Genomic DNA, 22,412 nt, shown 5'->3' on the forward strand with positions numbered 1-22,412 from the left:
TTTCTTTCTCTCCCTCTCTACCATGTGAGGATACAGCAAGAAGGTAGCCATCTGCAATCCTTGAGCTCTCAGACTCTGACCCTGCTGGGACCTTGATCTTGGACTTCTAGTCTCCAGAACCGTGAGAAAACACATTTCTATTGTTTAAGCCATCCAGCCTATGGTATTTTGGTATGGCAGCCTGAGCTATGACATGGGTAAGGGAAAATGAGCCACCTCCATCGGAGAGGCCTCAACAAGGATTGTATATCAAAGGAAGAGTAAGGTTTCAATAAAGTTAAAGAGAAATTAAATAAAGAAAAAATAAGAAATTTTCTTTAGGAAGCCAGAAGTGTAGGTCAGTTTGTTTCCTAGGAAACTGAAATTCAAATGGACATAGTTTTCTTTATTCCACACAAGTGCCCTACAATACTGTTGATATGTTTACTTTGAATCTTGAAACTCCAATATATTAAAATAGAAATTTTAATATTTATAATGAGAACATTTTGAAAATTTCATGTTTGGAATTTTTGTATTTAAAAATCCACTAGTTTATTTATTTTTTCCACTGGCTTATATTTATGATTTTCATTTATTTTTCTAAATGACCAGATATCAGAGTTTCTGGCTGTTGTTCTCAAGAATATAACATATTGTAGGCATAGGCATAGGTGTTTTTTTTTTTTTTTTAGCTCCAATAAATGAAAAGCCTAATTTCATAAAAATTTACCATATTTTAATTTTTGTCATAGTTTTTGACAAATAAGGAGGGATATTAGGGTGTTACAAAGTAATTTGTATATGACAAATATCACCGAAGGATCCTGCAATGATTATATCTTGACATAAACTGGTAGACTTTATATTTTAGACACTTTAACTTGCGTTTCCATCTAAGTATTCCTCTTGCTTTCTGTTTCGCCAGTTGAGTTAAATACATAAAAATAGAGCATACACAACAAATAATAATATTACTATAAAAATCTAAGCCATCACAACTACTATATTAGCTATCAGTCTATTGGTAAGGGATAAACAAAGTGAGTCATGAACATGCAGCTCTGAGGTACACTAACTGCCAAGAATGCTAACTCATTACATATTCAGTGGGTCTACAATTATGTTTAAAAGAGAAAATAATTGTGTGGATTAGTTTTTATCAAAACAGATACTGAAACTGGGGCACCTGGGTGGCTCAGTCCTTTGAGCACTGGACTCTTGATTTTGGCTCAGGTCATGATCTTGGGGTCATGGGATGGAGGCCCAAGTGGGGTAGGATGCTCAGTGGGGAGTCTGCTTGACATTCTTTGCCCTTCTCTCTCCCTTCCCTGGACACCTTTCCCTGCTTATGCACTCTCTCTCTCTTTCAAATAAATATATCTACTTAAAAAATAAAATAAAAAATGAGATACTGAAACAGATGACACTAGTACCTTAATGTCAAGCCAACCTCAAGAACAACTTTCAATTTCTTGAGGTCCAAATCCAGTCTTATTCAAACAGTTACATATTTAAATTGTCATCAGCATTCCCATTAATCCCGACTTGGACACTTGTATCTCAAGATATTTTTAGGCTTCAGATTTGTCTTGTTTCATTTCCCATTAGCTACGCTATACTTACAACCCTGTTCATCTTTTCATAAATAACATTACTTCTATTGTTTTTAACCACAATTATAATAGCATAATTTGGAGAGGGCATTAAGATTTCCTAGAGCTGGAATATGTGTACAATATCTGAGTGTGTACCAGGAATCTTTTATTCTGCTAGTGGTTTTAGAGCAAGAAATTCTCAGTGTTACATCATCCTACAATGGCCACTAATGAGCTCCATGGCTATAAAAGTATAATAAGTTCCAACTATGTTACATAGAGATATTTTTCCCATTTAGAAGTTTGGCTTTTACTATCACAATATAAATGCATCCTGTATGATAAATCTATTTGTTCCTGAAGAGATTTAATATGTATCTGTATGCCTTGCAAACACCGTATCAAAATGATAAGTAGAATGAAGACTTTAACAATAAATCTATTTTAATGTGTTATTTTTTCATATTATATAAATGTTAAGAAATTTAAACACTAGGTAAATAGTCAAGAAAAAAATCATTTATGACACTGAGGAAGAACAGCAAATAGGTTAAATAAATCAAACATACAATTTTGAATTTAAAAATCTTTGATATTTTTTGAAAGTTTGAATTTATTTTTGTTATTTAGACTAAAAAAAGCAAATAAAATATTAATTCAGTTGTGTATCTACAAGGAGCTCAAATGGACGAAAATAATTCAAAGGTTGATTTTCAATATTTTTTCAGGTCCTTATCTGGAGACTTTTCCTTGTTCCCTCTCAATGGACTGACTATTAGTGACATAATTAGTGCTAATAGTCCTTTATCAGAATCATGACTTTTTACTCCTTTTTGTTTGTGTTGCATTTTGCAGATTCCAAGGAAGTTTTTTAGGCTCTTACAAAAGGCCTGTCAAAAGCTAAGAGGGCAAAAGAGATTTTAGAGATTACAGGCAGGAGACCAGGGCCAAGTCTGTTAATAGAACATTTGTATCTGGCTGATCTGGCTGCCCTTGGAGTGGATGTAGCTGATAAACCTTGGGTCTACTGAGCAGATGCTACCTCTCCAGATATTTAAAAGACCACATGCCTCCCACTGCTCTCAAAATAAAGATGAAAAATGTCAGAAGACATGATATATAAGCTTTCATATTTCTTCCATCGACTTTTAAATATACTAGATGACCCAATGGTCATGCTCTTCTATTTTACTATCTCGCCCAGAACCGAAATAAATACGGCCCACACAGAACTAATTTTACTGTTGGAATCTGTTTGGTACAGTCACATAATCATTATAACCTGAAGGGTATTGCCTTCAGTTAAGAAAGACCAAATACTAATCTTAGTTTTAAAATTGATAATGATCTTCCAGTTGATATTATCATTACAAAAGAGTATAAGGATGTATCCTTAAAGTGCCCAATTAGAGATAATGTGCTTAATTAGTGAGAAGGCTGAAATGATCACCCTTCAATACATGTAAAATACAGTATTCCTATTGTCAGTGTTTAATTCCTAATTGCTCTGGCACCATCAGCAGTACATTTCCTGAACATTTCATCTCCAGTTGAAATGATCTATTTCATTTTTATTCAATTGGGGAGAACTCAGCACTAATATTTCCTACAAACATTTTTGTGAGTTTCCTTATTCTAAAGTGAAAGCCCAAAATTTTTAGTAATTCTAAGTATAAATAAAAAAAAAAAAACATAATGTTTTTTCCAATTTATAGCCATCACATTTTTACTGGAGAGTGACATTTTATTATCCTGAGGAAACAAATTGCAGGCATTTACTTCTATGCATTTCAAGGACAAGAAAGAAAAGATAGTGTATGACCTCCCAGACTGTAGAACAGAGGCCAATGCAACTACCTACAATACCTACAATTAAAAAATAATCCAGCTCCTGGAACAAAAAAGTTGACCAATTCTCTAATAAATTTGTCGTGCAGGAAATATCACAGGGAGTATGCCTGGACACATTTTGAGATTGCTTCTAGGATTTTAGAGAAGGGCTTTCTTCAAGCAATGTGAGAACTGTCACGTCACAGAATTGCTCATTCATTCAAACCTTATGAATATATCCCATTTTTGGCGGAGCAAAATTTTTACATCAAAGCATTAATGAAAACATCCTAAAAAACTGTGTTTTCTCCATGTTTTTTCCCCTCTTTTCCTTGTGTTCTTAAATAAGTCATTTCCTGACAGGTAAAAAGATGGTCTTATCATAGGAAAAGCTTAACCTGGATCATTTTGTGTATTGTATATTAAATAGAAGTATCTTTTTCAAAATATATCCTGTAATAATCATTTATAAGCTTCAGGTTAAAACTGGCTCTAATTTTCCCAGTTCAGTTTTTTGCAACTTACTGCTAAGATATGAGAACTGGCAAAGCAGGGGAAGTAATTACTAACATTTCCGCTGTTGCCAGGCCCTTGTACTTTGTTCCATTTTTTTCGGGTGGCTGGTTCTCAGTTTAACCCAGCTGATGGAGCATGCACGCACTATAGCCCCCTCACGGTCCCCAGACTTACTTGCTTTCAGAAATATAAGTTCTCTGGCAAGGAGAAAGTCACGAATCTGCCTTTATTCTGTGTGGGTTAGCTTTTGCTCCCTAATTTTCCTTCTATTCTCAGTTGAAGGATAAAACTTCTAGAGAATCAATGTTTATGAAGTAGGCACAGGAAATAACATTGGCATATTGCGTTCCAAGAATTTCATGGTGATGGGAATTGGAAAAATTCAGAGTGTCTCCCGAGTATAGATATTTTTCTTCTTCTTCCCCTGTTTAGAGTGAAAGAGACTTGGAAAGTGGGAAATGTTCATCTCATTGTAGTTCAGGACACTTACACTTGATAAAATCCTAATAATTGACATTGACAATTAAGCTAAGAGCTGTGCATATTAACTGGATGTCCGGCCAAACCTCAGCAAGGGGATTTTCACCCAGCACTAAAATGCTTAGAGAATGGGACCAAAGGCAAAACATCCTTTGTCCACTGGCAGATGGTGAGCCTTGACAAATGGTACCCATCTGAGGAGGAGAAAATAAAACCAAACTAACAACAATAAAATAACAAGAAAGGGACCTATGTAATGACACAGCAGGGGGGGGTGGGGAAAGGGAAATCATCATCCTAAAAGCTGAGAAAATGATGTGATACCAGGATCCAGATATAATAATAATGAAAGGAAATTACAATAGCTTTTCAGACTCATTATAGGATGCAAAACAATACAAACTCTACGATGCAGGTGTGAAAGCACATGGTAATGTGGACAGAAGACAGGATGCAATGAAGTGAGAGGTGGCTGAGAAAGGGAGAATGGCAGAAAAACTCCAGTGCAATGAAAAAATTACATTCAGATTCGACAATAAAATCTATTTCAAAATCAAATCACTGTTAAAATGTAAATGTCAATTCTTTTTTCCAGAATGCAAGGAAATTGACCAAGAGATTAAGAAGAAGGGAGCCAAAGGAAAAAAAGATGACAGACATGGATAATAAATTATGGAAGAAGAATTTTGGGTGTTTTGAAGAAGAAACCATTGGAACATAAGTAAAATCTAAAACAAACAAGCAAACAAAACTCTGAGTAAGCCAACTGTGAAATCACACTGTGCTATACACAAAATAATCAAAGAGTTCCATCCCTAGACACCCTTGGCAAAATTTTTGAATTAAATGGTTAAAGAAAATATTGAAAGAACACCCAGAAGAACTGGCTGCCTTTATATTTTCCTTCTGTATTACTAAGTGCCAGAAAATGCTGGCATTCAATGTATAGTGTTTTTAAAGGGAAAGGCTGTAACGGAAGAATTTCTTCACTAGCGAAACTGTCTTTGATTTGTGAAGCCAACAAGAGACGATTCTCTTATAAGCGAAATTTTAAAGATAAACAATCACCTACCCATCTTGGAAATAAACAACATAAAGGAATATTTCGAATGAGACAAAAATCAGAATTAACAATTTAAGAAGGCAGAAGTAGTGATAGACATGGTAGAGACAAATTTGCATTTATTTTCCCTTCTAGGAAATATACCAAGAGGAACTTATCTGTACTATGGAAAAAGATTTAAGCATAAAGGAACACATTATAGTACAATTATAGCATAACTGTAAAAAAAAATCCTAAATATTTAACAATAGAATATCATTCAACAAGCTAAGTTTATGATGAGTTTTAATGATACAGGATAGGTTTATGATGAAATATTTTATAAAAAGCAAAGTATGAAGTGATAAATCCATGAATTAGCAATGTGAAGAAAAATTACATGTGACTTTTATCTGTAACATTTTTATATCTTTAAAAAAAGATCTGAAGCAAACATTTAACAAAATAACTTCAAAATATTTGGGGTAGTGGGTATATTAGTGTTTTTTTAAAACCTCATTATATATAGTTTTTCAGAACTAATTTCCTTCAAGAAAAATCACAGAGGGGCACTTGGGTGGCTCAGTTGGTTAAGTGTCTGTTGATTTTGGCTCAGGTCATGATCTCAGGGTGGTGCGATGGAGCCCTGCTTTGCAGGGGGAACCTGCTGGAGATTCTCTCCCTCTCCTCCTGCCCTCCCCCTGCTCTCTCCCTCTCTCTCCCTCTTTCTTTCTTTCTTTTTTAATATTTTATTTACTTATTTGACAGACAGATCACAAGCAGGCAGAGAGGCAGGCAGAGAGAGAGGGGAAGGCAGGCTCCCCACCAACCAGAGAGCCCGATGTGGGGCTCGATCCCAGGACCCCAAGCCAAAGGTAGAGGCTTTAACCCACTGAGCCATCCAGGCATCCTCTCTCTCTCTTTCTAAAATAAATAAATCTTTTTTAAAAAATCATAGAAATAAGATTGTAGGAAAAATTGGCCATTTTGCCACTTTGGGGCACTGGTAACATTGTTCTTTCCCCCTTCTTATTTTATGCTATCCATTAGATTTTTCATATGTTCTAAAGAAAACTTGCACTGCCCCAAATGAGAGAAAATCATTCACCAAGCTTCAGAAATAAGAGCTTTTCAAAAAATTCTAACACCCACCCATGAGTAAAATGAAACTTAACCTCCCTATCAATTTCCTCATTCATAAAATAAAAAGGTTAACATCTCTGCTTCCTAGAATTATGAGGCTTACATAATAAAATGTTCTACAGCAGTACATCTCTCAAAGAAGGATTTTTCTGAATGAGTATCTTCATTGGGAGGGGCTGATTTTGCTGGAATTTGATTAATTTGGTTTGTGACTGAGAGGCACAGCAATTGTTCTTGCAGTTGTAATTGGAATTAAACTGCTGTATGAAGTTCTCTTTAATAGGGAAGTGTTGTCCATTTCCCTTGGAAGACAGGGTAGACCTACACTAATGTCATTCTGTGACTTTGGCCACATTCAAGAGAACTACAGAGGAAGCAGCAGAAACTTTGCTGTAGGGGATGAAGCCCCCTGGTCTGTTCGGAAGGCGGTGCAGGGTCAAGTACAGAAGAGCCAATCAAGGGAGCGGGGAGCAGGGTATTCTAATTCATCTAAGGGGCAAGAGGTCAGATCCGGAGAAGCAACAAGTAGCCATCGGTCTAGTCACCTGACCCTGTACCTCTTCTTCCTCAACACACAGCTAGACGACATTCCCTGGCCCTCCCTGCAGCTCAGTTTGCCCTTGGGACTGAGCTCTAGCCCGTGGCATATAAACAGAAGTGATGTACACTTCAGAGTGATGTACTTGAACTAGGAAACCTTCCCACAAATGATCCTTCACGCTCTTCTCCCTTTCACTGGCTTGATACAGATAACCATGGCAACGAGCTTGGCCTCGCTTATCGCAGAGATAAGACATTAGCAGGTTCTCCTGAGTAGGCACTTAGGGTTTTTCATGAGCATAAAATAAACTTTTAGTGTGTTCACCTGCTAAAATTTTTAGTTTGTACTTTATAGTGGCTAGCATTGCTCTAAGTAATAAAGGTTTCCTCGTACCACGGAGGTGGCAAGTTGAAGATAATACCAAAACTGAGGTCCCAAAACCTGAAAGTAGAGATCAAAACAACGGAAGCCCTCATAAAGGCCTTCAGATTTTGATCAAGGCGGCAGGGCGGAAGTGAGGTCCCAGTGCAGAGCTCACATGGAGCAAAGATTTGTCTATTTTAATTGCCATGCATAGATCTTAACATATAGCATCTGCAGTGAGGCCAGAATCATGCCTAACTGGAAATCAAAGGGAGTGTTAAGTAATATTGCCATTAACATACAAATATGTCCCATGGCTCCCATCATGTGAAGCAACACATTTCCCATGATGCCTTATCTTCCCTTTAGCTGTTCTCAATTTCTTCACCTTCTTCCCCACCAAACCTTGGGAAAGAGGAAATTGTCCACATATGCTATTTCCTGTTATTTCCCAAGGAGTCTTCATCCTATTCCAATGCAATTTCTGCTTGCACCATCCCAAAACCTCCTGGCAAGGCGGCCGCTGACTTTCACAAAGGCGAATCGAATGGAAGCTTTTCAGTCCTCAACAAACTGGAAGTTTTAACAGCTTTCAGTAGAATTGGTGGCTTGCCTTCTACTTAAAACTATTCATTGCTTTTCCTTGAGCTCACAATAAAATATAGGAATTTTTGGCATGACCTAGGAATCTCCATGTGAGCTGGCTGTTACTTGCTTGATGTCATGTGTAGGCAATATAATGTAATGGTTTAAGGGCTGGGACCCTTCCATTCAAAATCTGAGTTTCAATATTGACCTCTGAAAGTATTTTCTCCCTGCTTCACTTTCCTTTATGTGTAAAATGGACAGCATTATGATGTTTATGTTATAGATCTATCGTGGGGGCCAAATGACATAATGCATAAGAAGTTATAACCATGCGCAACACATATGAAAAGCTCTACTATTATTAAGTTTTTGTACTTTTATACTAGCAAAATATCTTCCTACCACACCAGCTTTCTCTCTGCTCCCTGAGCCAAGTTTTATTTCTTTCCCCTGCTCCCACCTTGGTCTCCCACATGCTTTCTCCCCAGCCCCCCACCCCCTCCGAGAATGCTTAATCCGCCAATATCTCCAACTGTCTTCTTTTCATTCTTCCCTTTGGGGAGGCTTTTCTGCCTTACCTAAAATTGCTCCTCATTTTTATTTCTTAATGATGCTCCACTCTTTTCTTTCTAGCACATAAAACAAAGTGTAATTGGCTTGAAACACATACTCACACCCCTATAGTTATTGCTTTTGTGTTTTATTGTATTCCAGGCTTCATGCTCTTAGTAACCATTCAGCCTATCACTGTGCCTGGTGCATATCAGGTAAATATGTATGGTGGACACGGTTAAATGAATGAATGTAAGTGCTTCCTGTATACGGCTCCAGCTTCCCCAGTGGGTGAGCAGGCCTGCTGAAAAGAAAATGAGTGGCAACAACAGGTAGAAAGTGTTGTAGACAGAGAAGACAAAGTAGTGTCTACAGAATGTGAAACGTTTCATATTTAGACATGATCATTTTAGTGGTAATCAAGAGCTACTTCATCTCAATAATACTTATGACCTTTATACACAGCATAAAGTGTAGGTACATAAGATTAAATTCACCTTAAAAGGCCACAGAATCTTTGTTAGATCTGGAAATGGTTTCTGTTTCAAATGACATAAGCTCATTGAAGGCAAATCTTAAATGGTACCTAGGACAAGGCACTAAATAAAGTAGATGCTCAAAAAACACTGAGTAATTCCTAAATTAGTTAATAGTTCCCTTGAAGTGGTTAGGTAGCTATAATTGCCTATTTGATTCTAAGTGACTTGCATCTAATTCCACATTTTGATGGCAGCAATCCTGCCAAGTGAAATTGGCCACAATCTCTGGCTAAGCTCAACTTACTTTAATATTTTTGGCTTTTCCCCAAAATATTTAGAGTTTTCTTTTCACCTTCAGTGATTTACTATTCAACCATGGTTCACAGAGGTTAAAAGCATCAACCTTAGTACATATACAGTGTTGCTGTCAATGTCTTGAGCAAAATTTTCTCATTCCCAGGCTCTGGCAAAGAATTTCCAAGCATAAATTAGAAGCCCTCTACTATTTTCATTTAAAGCGTTTTTTTTTTGTTGTTTTTTTTGTTTTTGTTTTTGTTTTTTTTACTAAGAGCACGTTATGCACCAGACATTACCTTCAGAGGTGACTTCAGCAGGGTCATGGAAAGAGGGATAAGAAATGTGCCTCCATAGGACCCAAGAACCTTTTTCTTTTAGTTAGTGGTTTACATGCTATCACTATTGTCTAAATGCCTCCAGACTTTCTCTGTGAATTTTTGAGCCTATAGTTCTGAGAGACAGAGAAGTCCAGAGTGTTTCCAGCATGTAACATGAAAAATTTAGTAGTACTATTACCATTATTGATTAAAGGGATGTTAGGAAATCCTCTCCCAAAGGGTATGTATCCATCTGAAAGAGTAGAATGTTGTATGGTGAATACCCAGCTCTACAGGATAAGTCCCTGAAGTGAGAGATTACACTTCAGCTATGGTAACATACCAAGAGGTCAGGTATCTCCTAGGACAAGAACATGTGCATTTCATTCCTCCAACAGGGCATTAGGAGAATGAAGGCTGTCTTTTAATGTGCCTCTTTCCCCATGTCTTCTTCTGCAATTTTCCCTCTACCCATTCTTCACAAAACAGGCTCCCAGGGCCCTGATATTGTTCTTTCTTTTTATCAGAAGTCCAAACATTGTACCTTGCATACCCTGAAAACACATCCTGTTTCCCCCACCATCTTTTATCTCAGGACTCTCCATTTTGTTAAATAATAATGGAGACAAATCAGTCAACCAGGAATCTCTGTTATGAGTTCCAGTCCTATGGGAGGAGGTGGAGATACACAGATATTTTATGCCCAATCTTTCTTTTGCTTGCCAGCTCTTGATTTCTTTCATTTTCTATGAATACTAACAGCTTTAATTTCTTCCCTCCATTGCTCGTTTCATGTGCCCATGGTAGGAATTTCACCTTTTCTAAAATAGATTAGAAAATTATAATTTTCTACTAAATTCTTATCAAACTGTTTTCTTGTTTTAATCTATGTATTGCTTATCTCTCTCCTCATTTCTATTTACCACATCCAGCCTCTACTTACACAATTGCTGATCCCAGACTAGAATTTACAGTGTGAATTTTGTTAAGATGGTGAAACATCTCCATTCATTCATTCATTCATTCATTCAATTAACATTTCCCGGGCATCAGTGTGGCAGAAACTAGAGTCAGTCCCAGGGAAGTCAAAATCCTTGCCCCTAGTCTTGTAAATGAAGGGGCATGTGCAGTATATAATATTAATAGTAAAGAAGAGAAAGCAGACATTGGTTTGGCTTGTGATTTGTTTTAATCCAAGCATGCAGTCAGAATACATATTAAAACTTAAAAGAGCATTCATAGCTGTTTGAACATTTGCAACGTCAAGCTGAGTTATATTGGTGAATTGCTGCCCAATCTTGTTTGCAACACAAACAGAAGTGGACTTTTATGTGTGTGTTGTTGTTGGTTGTTTTTTTTTTTTTTTTTTCCTCAGTGCTAATATACATAGAAGGGAAGAAAAGGCAACAACTCTGATTATTTTGTCTCATGAAGAAAAAATCCAGTATCTTGCACTAACATAAAATTTGGTTTAGTGGATTTAAGTTTAGGATTCCAAACAAAAATCTCTATCTGATATCCTTATGACTCAACTGAACTTTGGGTGAAAAAGAGTTCCCAAACTCCCAAAGAGGCAGCATATGACACCTCTCCATAGAGCCCTAGAGTAAAAACAGGACACTGATCCAAAGTCTTGGTACATCTTATGCCTGGTCTCCTGCTGACAAGAACGGCATGCCCTCTGAGAGGCACAGAACTACCTCAGATAGAAGAAACCAGGGATTCATTCTGAGGGTCAAGGCCAGCAAGCTCATAGAAGCTATTGCAGTGCACGGTAGGAGATGATTACAAGTTGATGGCGAGTGGCTTTTCCAGGCATGTAGAAGGGTTTTAGTACTGCAGGTGCAATTACCACTTAGCAAAGAATCAGCACCCTCTTACTGAAATTAGAACATAAAATGAGTCAGGCTGGTGGACAAATTGCAGTCCGTGGCCCTGCTGTGTTAGTGACCTATATTCACTTTCCAAACTTAGTATGAAGCTCCGTATGTGCAGCTAGCGATTTAGTGGAAGATAGCAAGGAAGGTAATGTGTTCAAGGGAGAAGCAGGGAGAATTCAGTGTCATGACATCTCTTCAGACATCAAAAGGTAAGCTCAGGCTAGTGCAATCAACCTCCATCTTCAAACGTTGCTAATAGTAGCATGGAGGAGTCAGGAGTGCAAGGATGTGATCGAGAATTGGAAGCACAGGAAGATGACAGGAAGCACAGGGCAGAACACAGTCAGAAGTGTGAATGCCACTAAACATGGGTAAGCGGGGTATCTAAATGTACAGCAAAGAAAAGGCAAATGACAGGTCTTGAGAATGGTATGATTTTAAGGTTTTAATGTGAGATTTAGAGTAAGGTTAAGGGTGCAAGGAATTTCCACTTTCCTTAGAGTGGTCTTCATCTGAATCACCCTGTAAATGGAAATAAGCAGAGAAACTGATTCCAAGAGAATTGTAAAATGAACTTTGGCTGGAAGAAATGATTAAAGGCATATGACAAGACTTGTCTAGACCTTGTATTTATGTTTCTTCTATATGACATTGTTTTGTTTTTATAAATTTTTATTTGAGGGGTGTGGGGGTCTTGTGATTAATCTGAACATGGGAACAAAATTAATTTAAAGAAAATAGGAAAATACTGAGATGTAAAGTTACCTAAAATTTCACTTATAATTGGAAGCATTTTTTCAATTACCTTCATAGGAGAAAAAAGTTTTATTTTATTTTTTTAAAAGGTATTTATTGATTTATTTAGTTGAGATGAGAGAGAGAGAGAGAGCACCAGCTGGGGGAGAAGTAGAGGCAGAGAGAGAGAGAGAGAGAGAGAATCTAACTCCTTGCCCATTTGGGGAGCCTGACCCAGGGTTTGATCCCAGGACCCTGGGATCATGACCTGAGCCAAAGGCAGATGAGTCACCCAGGTGACCTATTTTTTTATTTTTTTAGTTAAAAGAAGGTTTCTTTTCTTTTTCAAGTTTTTATTTAAATTCCAGTTAGTTAACATAGTGTAATATTACTTTCAGGTGCAGACTCTAGTGATTCATCGCTTACATACAACACCCAGTACTCATCACAAGTGCCCTCCTTAACACCATCACCCATTTATTAATAAAATTGATAAAATTGATAAACCCTCAGCCAGATTTATCAAAAAGAAAAGAGAAAGGATGCAAATAAACCAAACCACAAATGAAAGAGGAGAAATAACAACCAACAAACATAACAACAAATAATTATAAGAGAATATTATGAAAAATTATATGTCAGCAAATTGGACAATCTGGAAGAATCATAAATAAACTACCAAAATGGAAACAGAAAGAAATAGAAAAATGTTTTAAAGTACAGATTTCACCTAATTCAGAGCTTGGAGTCAGACTAAATTTTAAATTAAATTAAATTAAATTTTAAATTAAATCACTCATGTGATTTAATGCAATTCAATAAATATTTGCTGAGTACCATTATGGATATTAAGGAAGAATAGGAAGCATTTTAAAAGGCATTTTTAAAACACATCTATCTTTTCTGGTCCTAAAGACTTAAAAACTATTTGAGAGCAAGGGCATAGTGAGAGACGTGAGTGAAAGAATCATGTTCAGGGATTTGAGAACAAATGGAAGAGTTCCTTTTTATAATAAATTTTTAAAGACAACATAGGCAAATTCTGACTCAAGAAATCTAGGCCTAACGAAGTCCTTATCCACCAAGAAAGTAAGGTTTTAAGAAATAACACATGGGAAACACTGCAAAATCCTTCAGACTTTAAGGAGCAGGGGAACTGAGAAAACATGTACCCAATTTGGCTATTAAGAGAGAAGGCAGCATTGCAAAATGGGCCACCATACATAGGGATCATGAAGAACGCAAAGTCTTCAGGGACGTGAAAACAGTGCTTCCAGGTAGCTCTTTTAGGACACAAGATGGTGGGAGCTGGAAGAATCAGAAGAAGTCAGAATCTAAAACGGCTGTGTGTGTGTGTGTGTGCGTGCGCGCGTGCGCGCGTGCGCGTGCACATGATGCTCTTTTTATTGTTTCTTTGCATTAAAGGTTAAAATTTGTGTAGAGAGGTGATAGAGCCCACTGAGAAGGAGATACTGGAAATAAAAACAAAAGTGCAAAAAATTAAGGTTCAGATCCTGGTGGGGCAGAGATACATTGATATCAAGAGCAGAAGCTAAAACATCTATGTTGTCTTGGAGGTGAAATAAATAGTCCTTTGTCAACCTGCAGGGAGAGGGTGGTCCTTCTTCAGACAGGGATAGGGGGTGGGGAGGGGCTTGGAGGGGTGACAGGGTGGAGAAGGGTCTGAAAGCAAACAGAGATGGTAAACACAAGGGAAAAGCTGGACTAGAAAGGAGTGAGTTGACAAGGTTCATGTGCAGTGATCTTTATTCTCCTGATAAAGCAGGAGTCAGGGACGTCCAAACTGAATTTCTAATTCTGGACTGAACTACAGGATCAGTTTTGATGCAGCTAATCCAGGGGCACTCAAGGAGACTTTAGAGAGGAAAGCTAGTTAGATTAACACTAGATTTTGTTTTCATTATTATTTATAACACGAATTTCTTTTTTGGTACTTTTTGTAGACTACATTAGGTGTTTAAGTCTCTCTCTACCTTATAATATCACCCATGTTTCCATTATTATTTCCGAGAGTGAGTCAGTATGTTAAGCAGAAAAATATATTTGAGTAAACTTTTCAATAAAACCAGTGTTCAAGGTGTGGGAGAAAGGTGAAGAAGCTAACACTTATTGTCTAATCTCAGTGGAAAAGATGAGATTCTGGACTAAATCAAAATGAACAAATTCAATGAGAAACACATTATCATTGGAGAAGACTTATTTTTTTCAAAATAGGATATTTGAATAAATAGCATATTGCTCAACTAATTCAAAAGTCAAATGGAACCATCCTATTCTTAGACACTTGCCAAGTCACAGTTCTCAAAGTTTGTATTCTGGACATACAAGCAGCAATATGACAGAGTACTCTTGTTTTTGTCCTAGGGAAAATTATACTTCTACTTAAAATAATCCCAAATAGTGGCACTTACACTGAAATTTTCATTATCAAGTTAAAAATTCTAATGGTAAACTGATCTCAGAAGTGCTTCAAACAATTTATAGTTAATTTAAACAATTCAAATATGTAGTCTTAAAAATTTTTCAGAAATAATCTTCTCTGTTATCCTTATGTAATAGATGGGCAAAGGATACTTAGAGTAGTTTTCTCAAGGTCAAAATTATTTAAGAACAGACAAAAGTCTATAACATTCTGTAACTCTCCCTTCATTCAGTCTCTTATTCATCTATCCATCATGCTTCTTGTTTCCATAATTACTTTGAACCCAAAGCAGCTCTCTTCCTCAAGGAAATGTCTCTTGGAGGGTTTCATAACAGTGTTATATACTTCATTGGCTTCTTGGATAACTGAAATAGATCATCTTCCATATGTGGTGTTATTCTACAATTGTGATTTGGAGGAAAGAAGGGGCCAGGTGTAGAGATAGAAAAGAAGCTGGAAAATCATGACAGCATATGCTCAAAAATTAATGAGCTTTTTTTTTTTTTTCAGTCACAGAGTTGGGCTGAACTTTCAAGACTTTTAAATGACATTTACTGCTTTAAGAGTTTTTATAGACTGAAACAAAAACAAAAACAAAAAACCAACCCCAAACCAAAAAACAACTAATGATTCACGTCTGAGGAGGAGCATCAGTTGCTTTCAGAGGCTAAGAGCTCCAACTAAGCCTAAGTAAGGCCAGTGACTTAATGCCTGTCCCCATCTGTCCTATTGGGAATACAGACACTCAGCTGAGAGATGGTGGTGTGTAGTCCAGAGACAACGAACTGTATATCCTTGTTAGTTTCCTAGGGCTGCTGTGACAAAGTACTCCAGACTGAGTAGCTTGCAGCAGAAATTTATTGTCTGGAACAAATAGTTCTGGAAGCTTAAAGTTTGAGATGCAGGGTTGGTTCCTTCTGTAGGCTATGAGAGAGGGATCTGTTCTAGACTCTCTTGGCTCATAGATGGAGGTCTTCTTTCTCTGTCTCTTTCCATTGTCTTCTATGAGTGTCACTGTGTTCAAATTACTTTTTTGAAAGGACGCCAGTCATACTGGGTTAGGGCCAATCCTAATGACCTCACTCTAATTCGATTACATCTGTAATGACTCTATCTTCAAATAAAATCACATTCTGAGATGAGAACTTCAACATGAGAATTTGGGAATGTGGGAGATACAATTCAACTCTTAACAACTTGATAATCCAGAAATACCATCTCTCTCTCTCTCTCTTTTTTTTTTAAGATTTTATTTGTTTACTTGAGAGAGAGAGAGAGGGAGAAAGAGAGAACACAACAGTGGCGAGAGGCTGAGGGAGAAGAAGCAGGCTCCCCGTTGAGCGAGGAGCCCTACATAGGGCTTGACTTCAGGATCCCAGTATCATGACCTGAGCCAAAGGCAGATGTTTAAAGGACTGAGCCACCCAGGCACCCCTCCAGAGATACTATCTTAAATGTATTTAAATTACCAAAGTAGCTTGAGAGAGAACCAAAAATACTGACACAGTGTGTGAAAGGATGATAAATCTGTATCAATCTATTACAAAGCATTTGTTAAAAAAAAAAAAAAAAAAAAAGAGAGAGAGAGAGAGTGAGAGAAATCAAGAAATGAAAACATAAGCACCTTATTTGGGATTATAAAGATAGCCAAAAGAAAAACTTATCCTGGAAGCCATTAACAGGGGCTTCTGAGATCTTGGGGCAGAGAAAATGATCAATTATTTTCATCATAGATTCTGTCAAATTATTTTATTTTTTAAAGGTATGTATACTTTGTATATACTTAAAAGTATATTTACTTTTAAAAAGCATATTTACTTTGGTAACTTTCAATTAAAATCAAACTGAAGGTCTAAATTCCTGATGACTCTGAGACTGATAGTTGTAAGAAAATAAGTATAGCCTGGGAAGACCAAGTAAAACGACCTCACCTGATAAAAACTTGCATGATGCTCCTATGCAGATAGCTGTCAACTGATAGTGGAAAATGAGACACCACAGGACTAGGGGACAGAGCTGCCTTCTTTCACTGACAAAGATAGTGTCTAGTAGGAAAGCATTGTAGACAGAGGATAAAACTGAAAATATAGTTTCAGGATTAAAGGATAGAGAACGGGGCTGGGAGTATACTAGATTTTGTTTTTCCCAGAAACATCACTCATTTGTTTTATGGTTTTGAATAAGACACTTCACCTTTCAATCTCACTGCAAATATTTTTTTTATTATCTGTAAAATGGGAGGAATACTCCTACTTTGATTTATAATTTGTTTATTTTTCTCAGCCATTTTATTTTTATAGTCTTTTTTCTTAATATTTGTGTGTGTGTATATATATTATATATACATACTTGTGTGGATACACATGTATATAAACTTATTTTGTTGTCAGAGGTTATAAAATTTTATTGCTGTAGTGTAATAAATTCTCCTTCAAAACATTTCTCAAGATCACAAAAACTCACCCTACTCCTGACTCTCCACAGCAAAGTTCCTATCATCAGAGTTGTGAAGAAGTGAAAACCCATGACCCACTAACAGAAATTAAACAGCAAACTATTGGTTCTGGAATACGAAGGCTGGCTTATAAGCAGTGTGCAGTAACCCTGACTTTAACTGCTCATCAATTTAAGGGAGTTCCTTATTGGTTATGAAGAAAGGAAAAATAAACAAACAAACAAACAAACAAACAAAGGCATCTCTGCTCAGTAAGACTCTACAAAGCCTATTCCTGCAGAGAACCCAGAAATTGAATTTGGAGAAGCTCTTTTCAAGCTGTAATGCACCACCTGCTTCCAGCTATAAAACCCAAAGAGGAAGGACAGGAAACATACTCAACAGCAAGAGGCAATTTCTAGCCTTGTGCAGCTGGTCTCTGTAGAGGAGTAATCTTTTGTAGAATGTCACCAGCCTTTCAGGAAATGTGAGGCTATGTCTTGGGTTAGTTGATATTCCGTCATTGCTTTAAGTGTTATCATCTACTTTTTTATGCATTGTCAACTTAAATACATAAAAAATGAGGGGGCAAATTTTGTTTTGTGAAACGGTCATGAAATAGTTGCCAAACGTTAGTCACCAATAGGTGTTACAAACCAAAGGGAAGGAGAAGGTCTCGGGTGGGGAGAGTGGTTATAGGAAAGCAGCCTTCAAACTGAAAGCACTCTACAGACAGAGGAAACCATCATAAGAGATCATTGAAAAAGAAAACAAAACCAAAACCGGCTCAAACACAGGATCTATCATATGGACACATGCATTACAGATTTTGCTTTGCACTACCTAGAACAGTTTTCTGAACAAGGGGCTGTGAAGCCTTTGGAAAGGGGAAGACAGGAAGCAGAATGTCCCCTCCCGCCTTGTAAAGAATGACCTTATCTTTTTTAGGAGGATAGAACTCCACTAGTCTTTTGCTACCGCAATGCCACTGTTGTATTATTCAGCTTTTTGAAATCTCTCCGTAAGGGCCTACTTAGCCAGAGCAATTCTATCTCGGATTAAACAGCCATTTTGTTATTTATACATTAAAATATGGTGGACCACTCCCTGAAAACAGAGCCCAAATACAGGACAGGTCAGGTCATGTGGAGATAACAGAGCCCAGAATACAAGGAAGAGTCAGGCCAGGTGGAGATATCCAATCAGTAAAGTGCACATACTATCTCCCTAACTACCAAAGAATGTGGGCCCCACCTTTTGGGCTCCAATTCTGACCAAGGTGATAGGCTCATTCAAATAGCTACTATAGGGTAAATTGTAATTCAATTGGCCACCCGTGTGTGACCTAGCATGACTATGCAACTTTTTCTGTGTGTTACAATCTCATTGGCCACCTGTGTGTGGCCAGGCTCAACTATATGGTCTTTGCTCTATAAAAGTTAGTCTGTGAGTCAGTAAGACTCCACTGACTCTACTCTGGGAGGGGTCGCTCTCTCCATAAGGGATGGCCCCGACTGGTCAGTTTGATTCTCGGTGCTGGTGCGAAATAAAGCTTTGCTTGACCTTTGCTTTGTATCAGTCTCTCTCCTTTGATCACGGACCCTAACATCCTCCATTCTCTGTGTGATGGTAAACTAACACGTTTCTCATTAATAAGGGGAGATGCCCTTCAATTCTAAAAAAGTGTAGCTAAACCTCACTAATTTGGGGAAAATAAGAAAAGAGAGCTAAAGTGATTTTTTTAAAAGCTCAATTTTTATGAAATTTGATGAGTGTAAAGTATCTCAAGGTAAAGGTAACTTATACACTAATTCTTTGGGGCTAAAGCTACCAATACCCCTGAAAAATCCCTACTCACTGTTTTAGGACGTGAGTTTACCTTGGGATTTTTAGTGTTGCTATTTTCTTTTTGTTTTTGCTGTTGTTTCTTTTTGTTTTTGCTGTTGTTTTTTCATTTCTTCTTAGCAAAGGAGTGACATGATCTGGGGTATTCATTGGGAAGATAATTCTGGCAATGATGAGAAGAAATGGAAGGGAATAAAATGCTTAGGTAATTAGATATCTGGGTAATCTTAGGTAGTGATAATAATCCTTGTAAGATAGCAGCAAATATAAGATACATTATAGGGGGGAAAATCAACAGAACCATGCTTTATTTATAATTTCCCTTTCTAAAGCATCAAGGTGAGCTGTCTCCTGTACATTGAAGTTGTATTAATACAGGTTGGTGGAATAAATGAATGCGCACCCATGGAAGGAGGAAATTACTTCATATGTGAAAGAACCAGTTAAAATTTAAGGAGTAGTGGTGGGGAGTGAGCAACAATATGACCATGATAAAACTACAGTTTGAAGACTTCATGACTGTTGGTATTGGGTGGTCTTGATTCAGAGAAATGATGCATTTATTAGGCAGACCTGTTCTCATCAATTTTGCAATTGTTGATGATCCTGGGTGAGACACCCAATTCCCCAATGCAAGACACAAAGAACACCTAGTGTATGTAGAACAGACTGCACAGATGTGATGTATAGTTAAAACTGCCAACGGAGAGACCCAATCATGACATCTCCTGGGGAAAGAAAGGAGTGAAAGAAAGAAAGGGAGGGGAGGCAGGGGCAGAAGCTCAAAGAACAATGTTTATGATGGATGAGGGTTATATGACTACGCAGTGACACGGACACTGTCAGAAAATTCTAAAATATCAATTATGAAGAAAAACCCATTATTCCAATATGAAGCTACTAGATTGGTAACCCTGTCCTTCCTTTTCCTCCAAGAAAGATCTCACTTATCCTGCTAGGTTTTTTTGTTTTGTTTGTCTTTGTTTGTGCCCAACATGGGGCTTGAACTCATAACCCTGAGATCAAGGGTTGCATGCTCTACTGAATGAGCCAGTCAGGTATACTTGACTTGTCCTCCTGTTTTGGGTAAATAAGATAGAAATGTTTGAACTAATCAGAAGATAACTGTCCATGTTAAAGGTAAATATGAGGGAAACCTTTATTGAAGTCTCAATTATAACATGAAATGATCTTTTTAAAAATAGGATTTATCAAAGATTCCCTTTTTGTGAAAATCACTGAGCTGTATTGATGTATCTAGTCATTCTACAAACATTACTTACTTTTATATAAATTATGCTAAAATTTGAATCCTAAATTATTAGTGGCAATATGAATCTTAGATTTCTTTGAAAGCCCAAACTACCTTTGTTTTTTTAACAGAAAGCTAAAATTATTTATATATATGTGTATATATATGCACATATATGGTTTAGGAGATTATTACAGTTGAAAGCACTCAAAATTTTATGAATTAAATGCATACATAATGAAGAAACAAAATGATGAGCTGTATTAAGATACATAATTTTTATCATTTTATTTTTATACATACAGAATGGTCTGCAGTTATAAAGATAAAATAGGTGGATTTGGGAGGGGATCTTCAAGAAACTTACATATTGAAAAGTAAAATCATTTGGGAAATGATTAGTCCTCCCATTAGTTAAGGCCTGCCATTACAGAATGATGGCAGACATACATAACATCATAAATACCTATAGGAGAGCCAAACTCATTTACTAATAAGGTACATGATAGTAATAAGGATCTGATTTTAAAGGTAACTTGACTCTTCCATGTGATCAAATCTCCCTGCAGTTCTGAGCTCTGCTTGGTAACTACTGCTTTCTACCTTGTATTTTCTGTATTGCAAAGGGTATTTTATTATTATTATTATTATTATTATTATTATTATAACCAGGGAATTCTCTTCATTGATTCAACTGTCTACATAGTGCCTAGTCCAGGGACATGCACAGTGTGTGCAGAATAAGTTAAAAAGGAGGAGACACGGTGGGGAAGCTGTAGTGTCTGATTCTTTGTTCAAACAAAGCCAAGTTAAATAAGAATCTTAGAATAGTAAAGCAGAAGATTAGAGAGACTGCATGACGAACCCACCTCTCCACCAACATATTTTTTTTGCAGCAGAAATCTCAAAAAGCTAAAGAGGTGTGCTAAAGTCACCAACCTGGTTAATGGCCAACCCAAGCTGGCGTGCTTTCTTTGGGTGTGTGTGCGAGATGGTGAAGGAGAGAGGGACTTGAGGGCCGGTGAATGAGGAGGGGAGGGGGTGGGGGAAGGAAAGAGATACAGGTACATAGGACACCTTCCAAAATTAAAAAATAAAGAAAATCTAAATACTTAATTCTCTCAATGCTTCAGGCCTTTTGATTTTTAAGCTCACTAACGCTTCAATGAAATCTCATTCCTCAGAGAGTAACAGTAATCAGAACAGTACTCAGCTCTGTGAGATTTACACTCCTCTTCTGCCTTTAGAATTCTACACTGTGTAGAAAAAAGCACAGTGGGCTACCCAAAGTTGTCTGGAAACAGAGAAGAATGAAGTCCACAGCTTCTTCATTTGCTTCTCATCTCACATGCTTTGTTTGTTGCCTTCTTTTGGTGTGAGGACACGCGTTTGAGAGCGTCAACGTCCATGACATATTGTGAATCTCACACGGTGGAGAGAGATTGGAGCAGCAGACAAGCAACAGGGACAAACAAGCCATTAGAGTGCAGGATCCCATTTTCAGGTAAACGACCTCGCTAATGAAGAAAACAATGCTAAAATGCCCACAATGACTTAAATAGAATCCTTCCAAAAATCCACTCTAAATTTAACTTTCTATATAAAGCCTTCTTCAAAATTTTCTATAACCTATTAAAGCACTTTAATGAATATCATATGGAGATGGAAGAAGCCATTATAGTGAGCATCCATTGTGTGGGGAATTTGCATTAATAGCTAAAAAGGTATTGGTCTCTTGCTCCTTAGCAACTGCAAGTGATTTCTAGTAAAATTTTTCCTCTGTTTAAGATGACCTTGTTCTTTTCCTTCCTAATTTATAGTCCCGATGGGAGGAGGGTCTGAGCAAATGGTTATTAAAAAAAAAAATGCCAGTTTTATGAATGTACTTATTGTCAAACTAACATTCAGAAAAAGACAATTAAACTGTCCCCTCTCACTCTCCAGGCCGTTCAGAATGGGTGGGATTGAATTTGGGGGCTTACGTGGTCCTAACAAAAATCAGACAACAATAATAATGTCTAACATTTGTGGGGGACTTAGAATGTTGCAGGAACTGTTTCAAATGTCACACATGTATTAACTCATTTATATCTTATAA

The sequence above is a fragment of the Mustela nigripes genome, chromosome 8, assembly GCF_022355385.1.
Source record: "Mustela nigripes isolate SB6536 chromosome 8, MUSNIG.SB6536, whole genome shotgun sequence".
Classification (NCBI taxonomy): domain Eukaryota; kingdom Metazoa; phylum Chordata; class Mammalia; order Carnivora; family Mustelidae; genus Mustela; species Mustela nigripes.